The sequence below is a fragment of the Aegilops tauschii genome, chromosome 4, assembly GCF_002575655.3.
Source record: "Aegilops tauschii subsp. strangulata cultivar AL8/78 chromosome 4, Aet v6.0, whole genome shotgun sequence".
NCBI classification, from domain to species: Eukaryota; Viridiplantae; Streptophyta; class Magnoliopsida; order Poales; family Poaceae; genus Aegilops; species Aegilops tauschii.
Window position 1 is genome coordinate 523140329 of NC_053038.3, and position 15877 is coordinate 523156205.

Below are 15877 nucleotides of genomic sequence, written 5' to 3' on the forward strand. Positions count from 1 at the left end.
TGCACCTCCTCCCCTTCCCGGTGCGACGGGATACGGACGCCTCCTTCACCAGCTGTGAGGGGGGAGAGAGAGACAAGAGGCCAACGCAGTCTTGTTTAGATCTGGTGAAGAGAGGGTGAGAGACTGTGAATATAGCAAACCCTAGCAAATGAACGCTGAGCCTCCAGCGTGTAACATATATGTAGTGTGGCGAGCGTGTGGAGAGTGCAAACCCTAGTGAACAAGCGCTGAGGCTCCCGCTTATATATATACTACTGTAGTACGGACTGAGCTCCGGTGCCTTCACTGCACCTGCTTTTGGCTGTATCACAGGTGAGCCAGCCACATTTTGGGCCCACCTGTCATAAATCCAAAGGCAGGTGCACTAAGTCAATGAAGCTGCGTCCATATAGTACTCTCGTGTATACGACTAATATATAGTGGAGTGGTTTTCTTATTCTCTCCATAACAATCGTTTTAAATTGTGTAAGTATGAAACGGAACTCTTTATTTAATGTACAGTGAAGAAAACTAGTACTACTTCCGATGAACTAACGATCCACGCCCACGCGTCCTGGTCGCACTTCCTGTCCTTCACGTGTGGTACACTACCCTCCCTTAAGTGAACAACCACACATGTGCCAAATTATTGGAAACGTGTGAGAGTGTGTACAAATAAAGAATTTTAATTTCAATTATCGGAAAGGTTTGAGAGTATTACAAAGTTTGACTTCAGTCAAATCTAATATGCGGAGTAAATAAAAATGGAGGGCTACTACGTCCATCCGGGTTTTTAGTCCACACCATTTTTAAAATCAAAGTTAATAGCTGGACAAATAAAATTACAGGGGAGCTGGAGACAAAGTTGTGAGAAGGCTTAGAAATCAATACAAAACTTATGCTCTTAGTACCAACGTCGATCCTTCTTCGAGGAAACATTTGGTTCATAGCCAATTGTGTGATAAAATTGCACCAACGTGAAAGACGACTGCGTCTCCAACGCAACCAAGGTGAACTGACGAAGGATATCATCTTTGTGCGTAACAAGCAAAGAGCACTGATGGAAGACATGTTGTTTTTCATTGAAAAACGATCAGCTTCACCAGCCGACGCAACCATGAGGCGCAACCATGAGCATCAATAGGTCATCGTGGTGATGCATCATCCATTTGGCATCAAGTTTGGGTGAGGCACCTATGAAGTTCGACAAATCCTCACTGTGGTATGTTTCTTCTCAGTAATCTAGCTCGAGGAAGGAAGAACCACGTGGCAGAGGATAGTGAGGCGGAACAACAATGGCCATCCAATTTTGTGCAGTTCCACTAAATTTGAGGAAGACATGCCCGGGTATGGAGACACGCATCGCTGTTTCCAAAAATATAAAAAGGGTTAGCAACGACATCTCAATTGTCAATAAGAATTAATGAAAAGTACACCAACAAACAGAAGCATCATAATTATCTTGATGGGAACTAAACCAGGATACCCGAGAAAAAAAGCATTTCTTCATTTAACCAGTGATAGTACTACCACCATATGGACAATGACCGCACAACCACCATGTACTTTTTGTCGAAACAACATGTATATCTCCACCGAGGCATAAATCAGGACAACTTTTCGAGTGGCATTTCCTCTGTAATAGTACTAGTAGGTGATGTTGGACCAGCCGACGAACCCTAGCTACTATGCATGGGGAGCTGGGGAGTAGTCGCATAGAAGAAAACCCGCACGCAGCGACCTGGGGAGCTGGACCACTACGAGAAGTTATACCTCGGGTGGGCGAGATGTCGTTTAGGCGGGCGGGCGGGATCTACCCACACGACGGCAGTGAACAAGGGCGCGGAGGATCTTCGTTCGCGCTAGTGCCGGCTCCGAGAGGACGGTGCGCATTGGCTTCCTTTGTCGCCGACGGCGACAACGTCAACGCTGCACCTCCTCACCTCCCGTAGCGGATGGGATTTGGCCGGATCTGTGACCACCGGTGAGGAGAGAGATAGAGTGGACACTGTCATCTTGTTTTGATATGGAGAGGGTGAGAGAGCGAGATGCGAGAAACTCTATCAAACAAGAGGCTATAATGGAGTAAAAAAATCTCTCCATAGCAGTGGTTTTAAATAGAATACACGCGTTCCCGGAAAAAAGAAACGAAAACTGGCGGACAATGTTTCTAACGTACCAAGAAAGAAAACTCGATCAAAAACACGCCCCCGCTTCCAGGTCGCGAGAGTCGTCGCGCACACACACATAGACATAGACATGCATATCCGTGTTTACGTAAAATTCCATTTACATCTCCATCTCCAATCATATTTGTCCAACTGGCACATTATTTACGTTGTTAATTATATACGTAGCAATATTAACGTACAGCATCTCTTGTTTGCGCACGTCCGGACCGCTGCCACGGCCGGTCCTGACCAACCCGAACCCTCTTCATCACCCGCGCGTGCTTCCCGCCCGAAACGGTCAGTGCCGCATTCATGCCCGGCCAGAGCGGATGCGACCTCTCACTGGCGCCGGCATTGAAGCGGCGCGCCGGCCGAGAGAGCGTCGCCCGCGCCGCTTCCGGGTGCACGCGGCTGCTCCGCGTTCAAAGGTCGCAATAGCCGGCTACAACATGCATGTAAAAAGTTCTTGGGAGTCCGTGCTATAGCTAGCTGTCCTCCCCCAACTCGTCAATCTCTTCCAGTAGTGCTAGTACTCCATGGCGCGATCCATCGACAAGCAGGCGAGAAAGTTATCGTATACTCGGTTTGCGGTGAGTGGCATGCCGAGTGACCGTGTGGGGTCGAGCCATGGAGGAGGGTGAGACACGAACCCGACAGACGTGATTTAAACGTTGGTTTTTCTCGATGGCGCGATCCAACGAAACGAAACGTTGGTTTCTCTCCGTTTCCAATTTTTCTCCGGAAAAACGGAAACTTTCCACTCCATTTTCATTCCTATTCCAAGGTTGCCCCGTTACAACATTCCATCAAATACAAAGGAAAACTAACATGCATGCTGATGCATCTAATGATTCATAGATCATAGCCAATATTTACTTCACAACTAAAGAAAAAAGTTGTGAGAGCGTGTACGAAAGAAAAACTACTGATGGGGTCACTACGACTTTAACCCTAAACCCTAAACATGATTTAATTTCCTGGCCAGGTAGAACCTGTCGAAGGAAAGACGGCTGGCACCCTCGGATCATACGATGCTTTTGTGCAGTTCCACTAAAATCGACCTGAGCATCCCTGATGGCAAAGATATTGAAGAAGTGTGATTACAATAATAGTACTGGCACTAGTTCATGAGACATAAACTCATCACAAGTAGAAGCCGGTAGGAGAAGAGAAAGATCGACATGGAGATGGAGCTACGGCAGTGGAGCAAGCCGGCTCCAAAAGGAAGATGGACTACCTGGGACGTCGGGCTGAAGCTAGAAGGGCGGTTGGGACGCGGCATCGGCCCATACCGCGGTGACCCCCGATTGGGATGCACCGACTGTGGGTTTTCTCCCTCGCCGATGTCGACCGCGTCTACGCAGAACATTGTTCCCTTCCCCCAGCTGCGGGATCAGGCCCGTCGTTCTATGCTTGTGAAGAGAGCAACCTAAGCAAGTAGGCTTGTAGCTTAGGCTCCTGCTAGTGTATATATAGTGGTTTTCTTTTTCTCTCCATATCAACCATTTTATATTGCGTACGTGTCATTCAAGAGTGAAATGATGGTTGCTTCTTCCAACTAACTTACTGTGTGATTTGACTACTCCTTAGTGGCCCCTACACGTACTCCCCCTACGTGTCTGCAACAGTCACACGTACACATGGACGCAAAAATGCGCGCGACGCCCTAATGCATGCATGTCCGAGCACATGACGGAACACACACGGTCACGCTCAAGTGCTCAACCTAAACGTGCATGCACACACATACTCTGTCAGGGTGAGCTAGTGACCGTATAAACACCGGAAAATATATATATTGAGTGCAATGAGCGTATTATGAAGTCCACTGACCGTATTTTTACAAATATACAGTGAAAGACAGTGTATTTATCTTGTTTGAAATTAAGACAATATTAACCGGAGAGGAGGCAGTATGGACTAGCATTACTTTGCTGTGTCCCGTCAACTTGCCGAACGAGGAGAAGGTTGCAGGACGGGAGAAGCTTGCGCGCGGTGGCTCGCAGGACAAGGAGAAACTTTTGACTAATGCAAGCTCTCCCTCGCTCAGGCGGTGGACGTGCAACAGTTAATTCGGTGTCAGATTGCCAGAAGCATACACTATACTACTAGTGCTATTATTGTTCGACTTCCCGAATAGGCGAACAGCCAAGCGTAAAGTAAACAGGTCAGCAAATCTTGCAGCGCATCTTCGTGCGAACCGTGCGGCGCATCTTTGTGCGAACCGTGCTTGCTGCACTTTGAATGTGGCCGAGAGCTAGCTTGATGAAACACCTCGCTTCCTACTTCTTTTTTTGCAGGGTACCTCGCTTCCTAGTGACCAGTGTCTTGGCTGATCGTCCTAAGAATGCTTATATATGAATAAAGCTCTCTCATTTACCCGCAAAAAAGATTAAGCCATATTAACCGGAAAGGAGGGAGTATGGACTAGCACTACTTTTTGGTGTGTCCCGTCAACTCGCAGAACGAGGAGAAGCTTGCAGGACAAGGTGAAGCTCGCTTACGCCTTTTGACTAATGCAACCTACCCTCGGTGGACATGCATCAGTCCATTCGGTGTCAGATTGTCAGAGGCATACACTGTAGTACCCAACATGCGGAGTACCATCATTGTTCGACTTCACGAAGAGGTGAAGAGCCAAGCGCAGTAGTACGAGTAGTACTACTACTAGAACCGCATGGTGGAGCGTTTGTACTCTTATTTTTTTTATCTCTGATAAAGTACACGTTTATTCCGGAGAAGGGCGGAAAACGGCAGCCCAACATGTAATGAATGATATCGATCAACCAACCATGCTCGAATATATCTTGGCCTCCGTGCGAGCCCGTCTGTGTGTTCTCGCTCCTCGTCTCTCTCAAGGAACGGCGGGTTAGCTCCTTGCCGTCAATTGAGATCGGTTTGCTCACACTCCTGTCCCACATGTCAGTGATATGCCAAGAGGAGGTGCGTTGATCGACTGGCCATACGCGTACTTGGTTTTGCACCTTCATACTACTCCTCCCACCGTCACAGTTTACAGGGCGCGCTTCATTATGATGCATTTCTCTCAATGCATTTCCACCACCGGAGAGACTTTAGACGCGTTTGGTTTAATGCTCACTTAATTAGGGCGTGGTAACCGCAATCAAGTCCACAATTTTCTCTCCATGTACTGTACTACTATGGAGTGGAGTAAGTGCATGCATGTGTGTACCCGGGGTGGAAGCACTGCATGCATGTGTGTACGCATTATTCCCTCTAGTAATAGACGTCGTGCTATAACTACCAATGCTATTTTTCAGACCGATCGCTAGTCGCCTTGGTCCCACAGATTTTTTTTCTTTTTTCTGAAGCGCGCTGTATAAACTGTGACGGATGGAGTAGTATGAGCGGATTCAAAGAAGAGCGTATTGATGGTTGCTTCTTCAGAGCAACTTAAAGTGGGAAAGGTGGGGCTTATGATTTGACTGCTTATTACTCACTATTAATGCGGCGCAACGACCGGGCTGAGTCTCCCATGCGGTTGTGCACTACCCCCTCGGTTCTTAAATATACTCCGGAGTATTTGTCTTTCTAGAGATTTCAACGAGTGACTACTCAAATATTTGTCTTTTTAGGGATTTCAAATGGGCTAGCACATACGGATGTATATAGACATATTTTAGAGTGTAGATTCACTCATTTTGCTCTGTATGTTGTCACTTGTTGAAATCTCTAGAAAGACGAATAGAATATTTAGGAATGGAGGGAGTACACATACGAAGCAAAATGAGTGAATCTACACTCTAAAATATGCCCGTTTGAAATTTGTAAAAAGACAAATATTTAGGAACGAAGGAGTATAATTTTGTGCATGGCACATGGACCCGGATGATGAAGAGGCTTCTGGCAATGCTATCAAGCTTCCATCATTTGTTTACATAATTGACGTACTATACAAATAATTTTCCAGCGACATGAAATTGTACAATGGTGTGAGCTTTCAGCTTTTGTTTCGCGTGTCTTGCCATCGATGCTCTTTCGGAAACAATAAAAAACTAACTTCCTTGCTAATGCATGTCAATTATTAGCAGATCAGAGCTAATAATTACATCACAACTGAAGACAGAGTTGTGAGAAGGTGTTAAATTAAAATTGATCCATGCTTTCATTGGCAGCAACGTCCCCCCAGCTCTGTCTAAATCAACAAGGCATGTTGGGAAAAAAAGTAGCTGTCTGGAGCATGCAACATTCCGATCATTTTGTGCAGTTCCACTAAAATAGAGCTGAGCGTCCCTGTTCCAAAGATATTATGTGTGATTACGATAATAGAGGACTGCTGATGAAACAATAAACGCACAAATAGAAGCCGGTCACCTTTGCAGTCTCTCTTAAGACTAACTAGTTGGAGAAGATTAGGCTCGGAGTTGGATGAGGAGGATAGAGCAAAACCAATCTCCCTTTGTGCAGTCGCACTGAAATGTAGAGACGTTGCCCGTGTGACATTTTAGTACAACTGCACAAAACACTCTTAAGAAAAAAGTGATTTGTGCAGTTCACCAAAAGGTCGCAATAGCAATGAGTAGAAAGGAAACAATTACTGGCCAATAACAGTTGATGACACATGCGACGACAAAAAAGAAGCATATTCCTTGTCCTAAGGGAAGATAACAACACGGTTGTGTTTGTCTAAAACGGTGTGAGGACGAGAATGCAATATGGAAAGTACGCCGGACGAACTACGTTTTGGGCAAAGAACTATGGAAGATCCACATGCAGCGACGTGGGAAGACGGGCAGTGGAGCAAGGCCGGAGGGGATACCTGGAGGTCGTCGGGATGTAACTAGGTGAGTGGCGGCGGGCGGAATCTGCGAGCAGGTGGCGTAGGCCCTGCCGCGCCGGAGCTTGGTCAGAGAGAACGGCGTGTACCGCAGATCGGGACGTGCTGCCTCGGCGCCGTCAAACGAAGAAACGATGCACTTCCTCCCTTTCCCCCGGTGGACGGGATGCGGCCGGATCAGTGACCAACGGTGAGAGAGAGAGAGGCCACCGCACTCCCTTTCCCCCGGCGGACGGAATGCGGCCGGATCAGTGACCAACGGTGAGAGAGAGAGGCCACCGCACTCCCTTTCCCCCGGCGGACGGGATGCGGCCGGATCAGTGACCAACGGTGAGAGAGAGAGAGAGGCCACCGCAGCCTTGTGTGAGATACTCTGAAGAGCGACAAACCAGGCAGGCAGGCTCCATTGTATATAGTGAGCGGACTGCCTTTTTCTCCATAAAAATCATTTTATATTCTGTGTACGTTCCATTGAGCGCTATAACTTTATTTAAAAATAACGCGGGAACGCGTCCAGTCGAACTTTGTTTCGTGCACGCGTGGTACACGACCTCCCTAGGTAAACAACCGCTACAGGCGTTCAAATTAGCACGTGGGCTGCCATTTCGTAAAGAAATGAGCTCCACCGTGTACCCGCGCGGGTGTGGCTGGGCACGAAGCGTGAGTACGTGCACGGTGCACCTATTCTCTTCTTGTATACGTACACCACCTACGTGGGGTTGTGTGAGGGAGATACAAACCTAGAGAGATATAGTGTGTGGGTTCTTGAGAGTTTTTTTGGGGGGGTCAATCAAAAAATGTAACATATGCAATGTGTGTGAAATAGAGTCCTGGATATAACATATATATAGAGGGGGCGATCCACGAGAAGAGAGTGGAGGTATCATCGGCTTGAGGTGTCCATAGAATCGAACAGAGGGATGATGTGTGTGTGTGTGCGCGCGCGATCGATAAAGAGTGCCATCGAATTTGTGTGTGCCCACGTCAAAGATATAGAGTGGCTGGCCTACTGGAACGTGAGATGGGACATGTGCAGTTTGTCTCTGTGGCATTGATACCTACCTGCAGCGCTCGACTATCGGTGTGTGGTGGGGGAAGAGGGAGGCCCAATTAACTATAGAGGTACAATGGCTGGTATATGTGTGGAGGAGGAGAGAGGCCTACCTCATGTATTAAGGAGATCGATCTGCCTCATGTATTAAGGGAGATCGATCGGCATCCATGCATATGTGCAGGAAAAATAATAAACTTGTAATACGAAAATTATTTTAAAAAAGTGTTCTCAGAAACGAGCTATCATGCGTGAAGATTCATGGCTTTCAAGCCAAATGATCAATCTTATGGCCACATTCATGACATAGTTTGTTCAAATGATCTCATATTGTGCACAAGGGTGCATCTTGGAATTCCAAACAATGTTGCCTAAGGGATTTTTCACTTTCATTGCACAAAAGAGCCATTTTCCATTTTCCGAGTGCCCCAAATGAGGTTTTTTGTGAAGGGCCTACCAAATAATTATTGCAAAATTGGACCAAATCATTTTTCTAAAATAATAGGCCATATTTAATGCACAATTGACCAAATGGTTGGGTGTAAAAAGTTTTTATCCACCTCTGGTGAAAAAGACTCCGCCGATTCAGCTGGAAGCGGGGCACATTTGAACTGCAGCTGCCTCATAGTTTGCTCTTTATTTTTTTCAAAAATCATTTCTAGGTACATAAGTATATATTTAATCAGAGAAACATCAAAAGTTTTCCAAGATTCAACCACTAGCTAGGAACGGTCAAGCCAACAGTTTTGACCGCATTTTGAAACGGGCATAAAAAATTCAAAAAATCAAAAAATTAGAAAACCTTCGCAATGTGTCATTATATGTGACCAAGTTTTCATGAAAAATAATAAACTTGTAATACGGAAATTATTTTTAAAAAGTGTTCTCAGAAATGAGCTATCATGCGTGAAGATTCATGGCTTTCAAACAAATGATCAATCTTATGGCCACATTCATGGCATAGTTTGTTCAAATGATCTCATATTGTGCACAAGGGTGCATCTTGGAATGGCAAACAATGTTGCCTAAGGAAGTTTTCATTTTCTTTGCACGGAAAATTCATTTTCCATTTTCCGAGTGCCTGAAATGAGTTTTTTTTATGAAGGACCAACCATATATTTTTTGCAAAATTGGACAAAATCAATTTTATGAAATACTAGACCATATTTAATGCACAATTGACAAAATGGTTGGGTGTCAAAAGTGTTGATCCACCTCTGGTGAAAAAGACAAATTCCCGCCGATTCAGTTGGAAGTGGGTCAAATTTGAACTGCAGCTGCCTCATAGTTTGCTATTTATTTTTTTCCAAAAATCATTTCTAGTTACATAAGTACCTATTTAATCATAAATACATGGTTTGGTGGCGATACGTCGAGGTTTGGACGGTGGCCGAGGGCCCCAACTCTAGAGCGCGTAAACTCGCATGCCCGCCACGTGGTCACCGCGTGACCGTGGCGTTGCCATGTGTTCTGGGCTGCCTAGACATGTCTAGTGGGTTGGGCACTCCCTAGGTAGGTGCTAGGAAGAAAATCACAACATAAGATTCTCACGAGGAGACCGATCGATGCTCAAACATGAATAAGCAGCCAAGTGTTTGATTAGCGGTACGGGAAATGCACATGGCTAATGCGTGTGAGTTTTGGCTGAGGATGATCAATTACTAAGAAGACCGTCTTCACAAATTTTCAGCTTAAAAGGAGGAGCCTAGGTGGTACTTGCTTTGCAAAGTACCACACTGGACATAAATACGAATGTTGAAGCCGGGCTCAAAATAATGAATGGATTGAGCTGGCATTTGGTGGAGGATGGTTATTTGGGTAGAGGAAAGCACTGTAGAAAATGGATACCATTTGGACATGCCAAAGTGGTACTTCCTTCACAAAGTGTTTTCCTGAACAGAATAGGAAAATGAATATTTTTGAATTATTTTTGAACTACGCAAGGAAGGTTTTTTACATATTTGACGAAGATATGACCCAAAGAATTTATGAGATATTTTTGGGAATTTTGGGAATGACAGAAATATAGGTTGCTTCACAACCTAGGGCAAAAACTGCCACATGGACATGACACATAGGCAAAACTGATGAGGTGGCGCCTAGTCATAGCAACCCACCACAATTTACAAGGTTATGACCATCTATATTGGTCATGATCAGCTAGAAATAAGGCAGCGGACCAGTGCTATCTGCTTTATGACCATTTCGTGTAAGGAAATTACGACCTTTCGGACCAAAATGGTCGTTATAGTTTAGGGTTTGGAGCCCCCCGAACAGCTTTTGACCAATTGGTCTGAAATGGTCATAGATCGATGACCAATTCTTCCAGGGTCACTGACAGAAGGTCACTAGTTGACATATTTCTTGTAGTGAGGAGAGGAATAAGGTTGGGAGAGAGACAGAGCTAGAGTGTTGGAGGGGGTGGTAGTGGAGTTGCTTCTAACAAATGGTGGGATAGGCTTGCTAGACAAACGGAGGGCACGCCCGCAATATCAATAAGAGAGGAGATGGCTGCTTGTTGTCTGTGCACGTGCGTGTGAGAGACGGGTCAGGAGGCATGCACGAATGATGAGGGGGGACGATGTGGCTGTGGTAAGCAGACATAACTACATAGGAAGATCAATCGCCCTTTGTTAGAGAAAGGAGAGACATAACTTGTGAGGTACGTCGATCGATGGGGGGGTAGTTAAAGTCGATCTAGGTATATGTTGGGAGATCGATTGGTATATATGCATGTGTGTGTTAGAAGCAAATGAGGCACGAGGAGAAGGATAGAGAGAGGGATGCATGTAGGAGGTGGTACGAGAGGCATACTATATCGAGGGGGGAGGAGTGTGCGAGTACGAGAACGATGAAAAGAGTGGTGGGAGTGAGGCATGGACGGTGACAAGAGAAGAGGGGAAGCTTGTGTTTGTGCTAGGCACACCTGGCTAGCTAGAGAGGCATATCGATCGATGTGTGCTGTAAAGAAGGAGCTGGGGGGCCTACACACACCGTGGGTGAACGACCTAAAGTGAAAAGATGAATTTGCGCGATGGAGCTAGAGAATGCTGAGGGAGGGTGAGAGGGATGCGGGCGTGTGCATGCACAAGAGAAAGTTAGCGCTAGCTACAAAGATAAGAGGGTTGTGTGGGTGTAAAAGACGAATAGAGATCATATATACTTCATTATAAAAAGCGAATTCGGATATTTGAAGAATTTATCATAGTGTTTCAAACCGACGCATGTGTGAATATATATAACGGTGATACACATGGTGTGGTTATGAACATGTTATACTACATTTAACATATTTTATCTCTACTCTTATAAAAAACGGAGTTGTTGATGATGGTGTGCCTACCATCCTGCATTATAGGCCGTCCGATTTATATCTGGCGGATAGCAAGGAAACTATGATGGTTGAAGTTGGCAACAATCATGATTGTAGATTCTTATTGAAATAGAGAAACGAATTCAAATTTACTTCGAAATGCAGTGGTAGTATAGACATTTGGAATGCACTAAAATGTTGGTATAAGTAGGTTACATGCATTATACAGCAAGCGAAAAAATTTAATCGGACATAACATGGATTCATACTCCCTCCTTCCATCTATATAGGGCGTAATGAGATTTTTAAGACCGCCTTTGACTATTGACAAGATTAATAGTACATGACATGCACAATGTGAAAATTATATCATTGAAAGAACCTTTCACAGACGAATTTAATGGTGTGCTTTGTGTAAGTTGCATGTCATATATCATTGCTCTAATATTTGGTCAAAGTTAGCATCGAAAAACGCATTAGGCCCTATATAGATGGAAGGGGGGAGTAGCTTTGAAATAGCATTTGTATAGTAAAACGGGGCAAGACTCTCTCTTTGTGTGGTGTGAATAGTTTTATTTTTTTTCGTTTTCTTTTTGGTTGAGGGAAGTGCGAATTGATTTGGTACGTACAAGTACAATATTACTACACATTAGGCTTGTCCCTAAAATTCAACCCGCGTCTTGTTATATCCCGAAAATTCAGATATCGTGCTCCCAAAACTGGTGCCTTCACAACCCGCGCCTTGCTATCCCGAAATTACAACGCGCGCGAAAACTCCCTCCAGCTGCCAAATCCCGACACGCGAAATCCCCCTTCTAACCCTGAGCCGAAAGGGCCGCTAGTTCAAATCGGTGGGGGGTACTTTTGCAACACACCCTAAATTTTGGACAAGCGCGTCCCTAAGTCATGCTTCACCCCCTCCCATCGCCCCCTTTTCGCCATTCGAAATCCCAGGCCGCCATTACCTCTCCGCTCCAGCCGCGAAACCCCACCCTCCTCTGTCCGCCACGTCACCACTGCCCAGCCAGAGCCTCTTCCCCGACGACGTCGTCCACCGCAACAGCTCGACGTCCCTCGTCCACCTCCCCTGATGAGGATCCGTCGTCCATCTCGCCGTCCCGCCGGTTCAGCCGCCCCATCCTCCACCTCCAAGGAGCTGCTCCGACGATCGCCTCGTCTATCGCGGCTGCTCCATCCCCACAGCGCCGCCTTAACCTGCTCCACCGGAACCGCAGCATCCCCACCGACTCCTCGGACGAAGCTGAGGCCTACTCGGCGCCACCAAAGAGGTTGTACACTCATCGCATCGCACCTTCTCCTTAACTCGACCTCCCGGCGCCGACGGTGCTCCGTCCCGCACCCCCATGGAGCGGCTACCTTGAAGCCAGTGCCGCGGGCGACATCTCCACGGCGGCTCTTCCCCAGTGCGAGGCCCCTTCGGCGGCGGCGTCCATACCAGCCGGATCTGCTGCTGCTCTGGCTCTCGCTCGATCGCTCGCTCGCCCAGCTGTTGCTGCTGCTCTCCCCCTCGCTCGTGCTGCTGCTCTGCTCCGATTAAGCCACACTTCAGTCGACTGAATCAACTTTTGGGTCAGTCGATTTTCAGGGGTTGGGGGGCTCGCCAGAGTTAAGGAAGAACCACCCACAGCGGGGACGGGGACTCGTCGGAGAGGTACCCCACTATCTATCTTAGGGTTCAGGGTGGGGGCGGGGGGGCTAGAGGGCTGGCCGGGGCGGCGGTGGCGAGTTGTTTCGGGGCGGCGAGGCGGCGCTGGGGCCGGCGGCGAGGCCGGTGGTGGCTGGCGGCTCAGGGGGGGTGCAGGTTGAAAATGAACTACAGGCCCCCCCTAAACTACATGTCAAGTGCCTCTCTGCTACCATTGCGTTCAGTTTCGGCAGTAGCATTCAGATTCCACAGTAAATTGCAGTTTCGACAGTTAAGTTCAGAGTCAACAGTTTTTACCTCATCTGTTGTAGTCAGGTGGTTTTTGGTGATGTTAATTTTACATCCATTTTACATCATCTATTGGAGATGCTATTAGAATCCCATTTGAGATTGACGATGTCTGTCTTGTGCTGCTTCAGCCTTGACGTCTTACGGCTCACTGGAGCTGCTCCAACGACAGAACGATCCATCACAACATAGCAGTGCCCTGGATGCCGTCAACAGATTCCTCAGATCTCCCTCCACACCTCCGACAGCCACCTCTGCCTCAACTCCTTCAGCGACCAACCCAATGATGCTGAGGTCGACACGGCTACGGCAAAGAGGTTGTACACTTGTTGCATCACTTATTACTATACATTCACGTCGATCCATTAGGGCTATTTTGGTTCAACGGAAAAACGTCGATCCACTGGTTGTTACCATCACTCTAAATTTCTGCATGCTCTCCTTACATAATCTCACCATATTTTTTTCGTATGCATGTCAGATATTGTACACAGTCATGCTGAACATGTAGAGAAAAAGACAAGAGTTTTGCGCGGCAATACAATGTCATGGAAACATCGCTCCATGGTGGGTTCAATGGCAAACCCTCCCCGCCCATCCAGAGGAAGATATCTGTTCTGAGGCGGATTCAGACGCCGCTGACCACTCCTATTTACCCCCCAAGGTGTTTGCTCTACCTTGGCATGATGATGTTAGTCATATCATGCATATGTTGCCTTGCAGTGCCTACTTTTGACATCATATATGTCATTTGCTTAGTTTAGACATGTTCTGTAATGCCACCTGTTTAGTTTCTATATCATATATGGGAATTATGCAGCCTCATGTCTTTTAGCCAGCTATAATATATGTGAAATGTGCAATGCCATCCTGTTTAACCAGGCATCATGTATTTGAATGATATCTTGCCCATCCTTTTCTTCATTACATTTCCATTTGTCGACAATGTTTGTACTTTAAACTACTCTTCCTGTGAATCAGCCATTTGGGTGGGAGATGGAAAAATCTGGAGTGAAAACAAGGCCTTCAGAGCAGACAGTGCTACCTGTCGAAGCAGATCTCTTGTTGGGTCCCGATAGCTCCTCAGAGATGGATTCAGAGACAGATGACCAGTCCTATTCCCCCACTAAGGTGTATGCTCTAACTTGGCATGGTTATACTGCTCATATCATGCATACGGTGTCTTGCATTGCATAGTTTAGACATCATATACACAATATTCAACACCATGTTCTTAGTTCAGACATCATATCGAATGCCCTCTGTTTAGCATGTAAATCACATATGTGAATTAAATGATGTGATCCTGATTACTTAGATAACATGTAGGTGAATTATGTCATGCGATCCTGTTTAGTTATTCATCATATCTTTGAATTATGTTATGATATGCTATCCAGTTTAGATAGACATCATATATGTGAAATTATGTCATGTTATCCGTTTTAGTTAAACAATATACATGTCAACTATTTCATGCCCTCTTTTTTCCACACTATCTATTCCATCTGTCTCTCATACAATGTTTGTACATTCAACTATGTTTCCTGTTTATCAGCCATTTGAATTGGAGCGGGTGATGCCAGTATCTAGCGGACTAAAAACACGATCTTGAAATAAAACAGTGCTACCTCTTGGTGGAGATAGCACCCCGGTTGTACATGCACAAGAACCAGCCCTACCACACATAACCCAAACTCTCGCAGATTGTACCCCTACTGCGATGGACAGAGAACCAGCTTCACCCAATCTAACCCCAACCCCAGCCGATAGTAACCCAATTCCTGTTGACACAGCACCATCTCCACCACAGAGCTCCCAAACAAGAGCAGTTAGTAAGGCAGCTCCAGTACCCAAAGGCCAGTACTATCACGGTGAACCCCAACTCCACCGGTTAGTACGCCTATTCCTGTGGAGGAAGCACAACCAGCTAGTCATAGTTTAGCATCTATCGCATTTGATGTTGTTAAATCGTATGTGCGTATCTTCCCATCTTGGAAATATTATACTGAAGATGAAGGAAAATGTCAGTTGCAGGTGTTTGTCCAGGAGTTATGTGTAAGTAATGTTATTCATGGCAATTACTTTGCTTCGTCCCATACATCCTACCTCCATGATGTTATAATACAGCAAATTTTCCCATTTTTCTCTATAGAGAAGGACCGATTTGGAAACTCAGGATGAGGTAACCTGTGCTAATACCTCTCCTATCTTCAAGAATGCTTGGTGGCAGTATCAGAATTACCTGAAGAAAACGTACTTCACCGGGAAAGAAACTCATCAAATTCCCTTACGTTCTCCTGAGACACATTTACTGGACGACGACTGGGAACGCCTTGTTCTGTACTGGTCCCGAACCAAGAATGTGGTAAGGTCTATGAGCTCATTTTCTATTTTTTTAGTATTATATTCTTGCGTCTTACTGTACTCTGTTCATGTAGAACAAGTGCCTAAACCTGAAGAATCACTGTTCTAATTTAAGATTCCATTGCTATCATAGTTCAAAAAAGCGCTAGGCGTTAATTGTGCGTTTTGCCACCGCCTTGCGCTTTACTGACCAAAACGCATGCTTATGCGCAGTTATGCATAGATTATGCGTAGTTATGCGCAA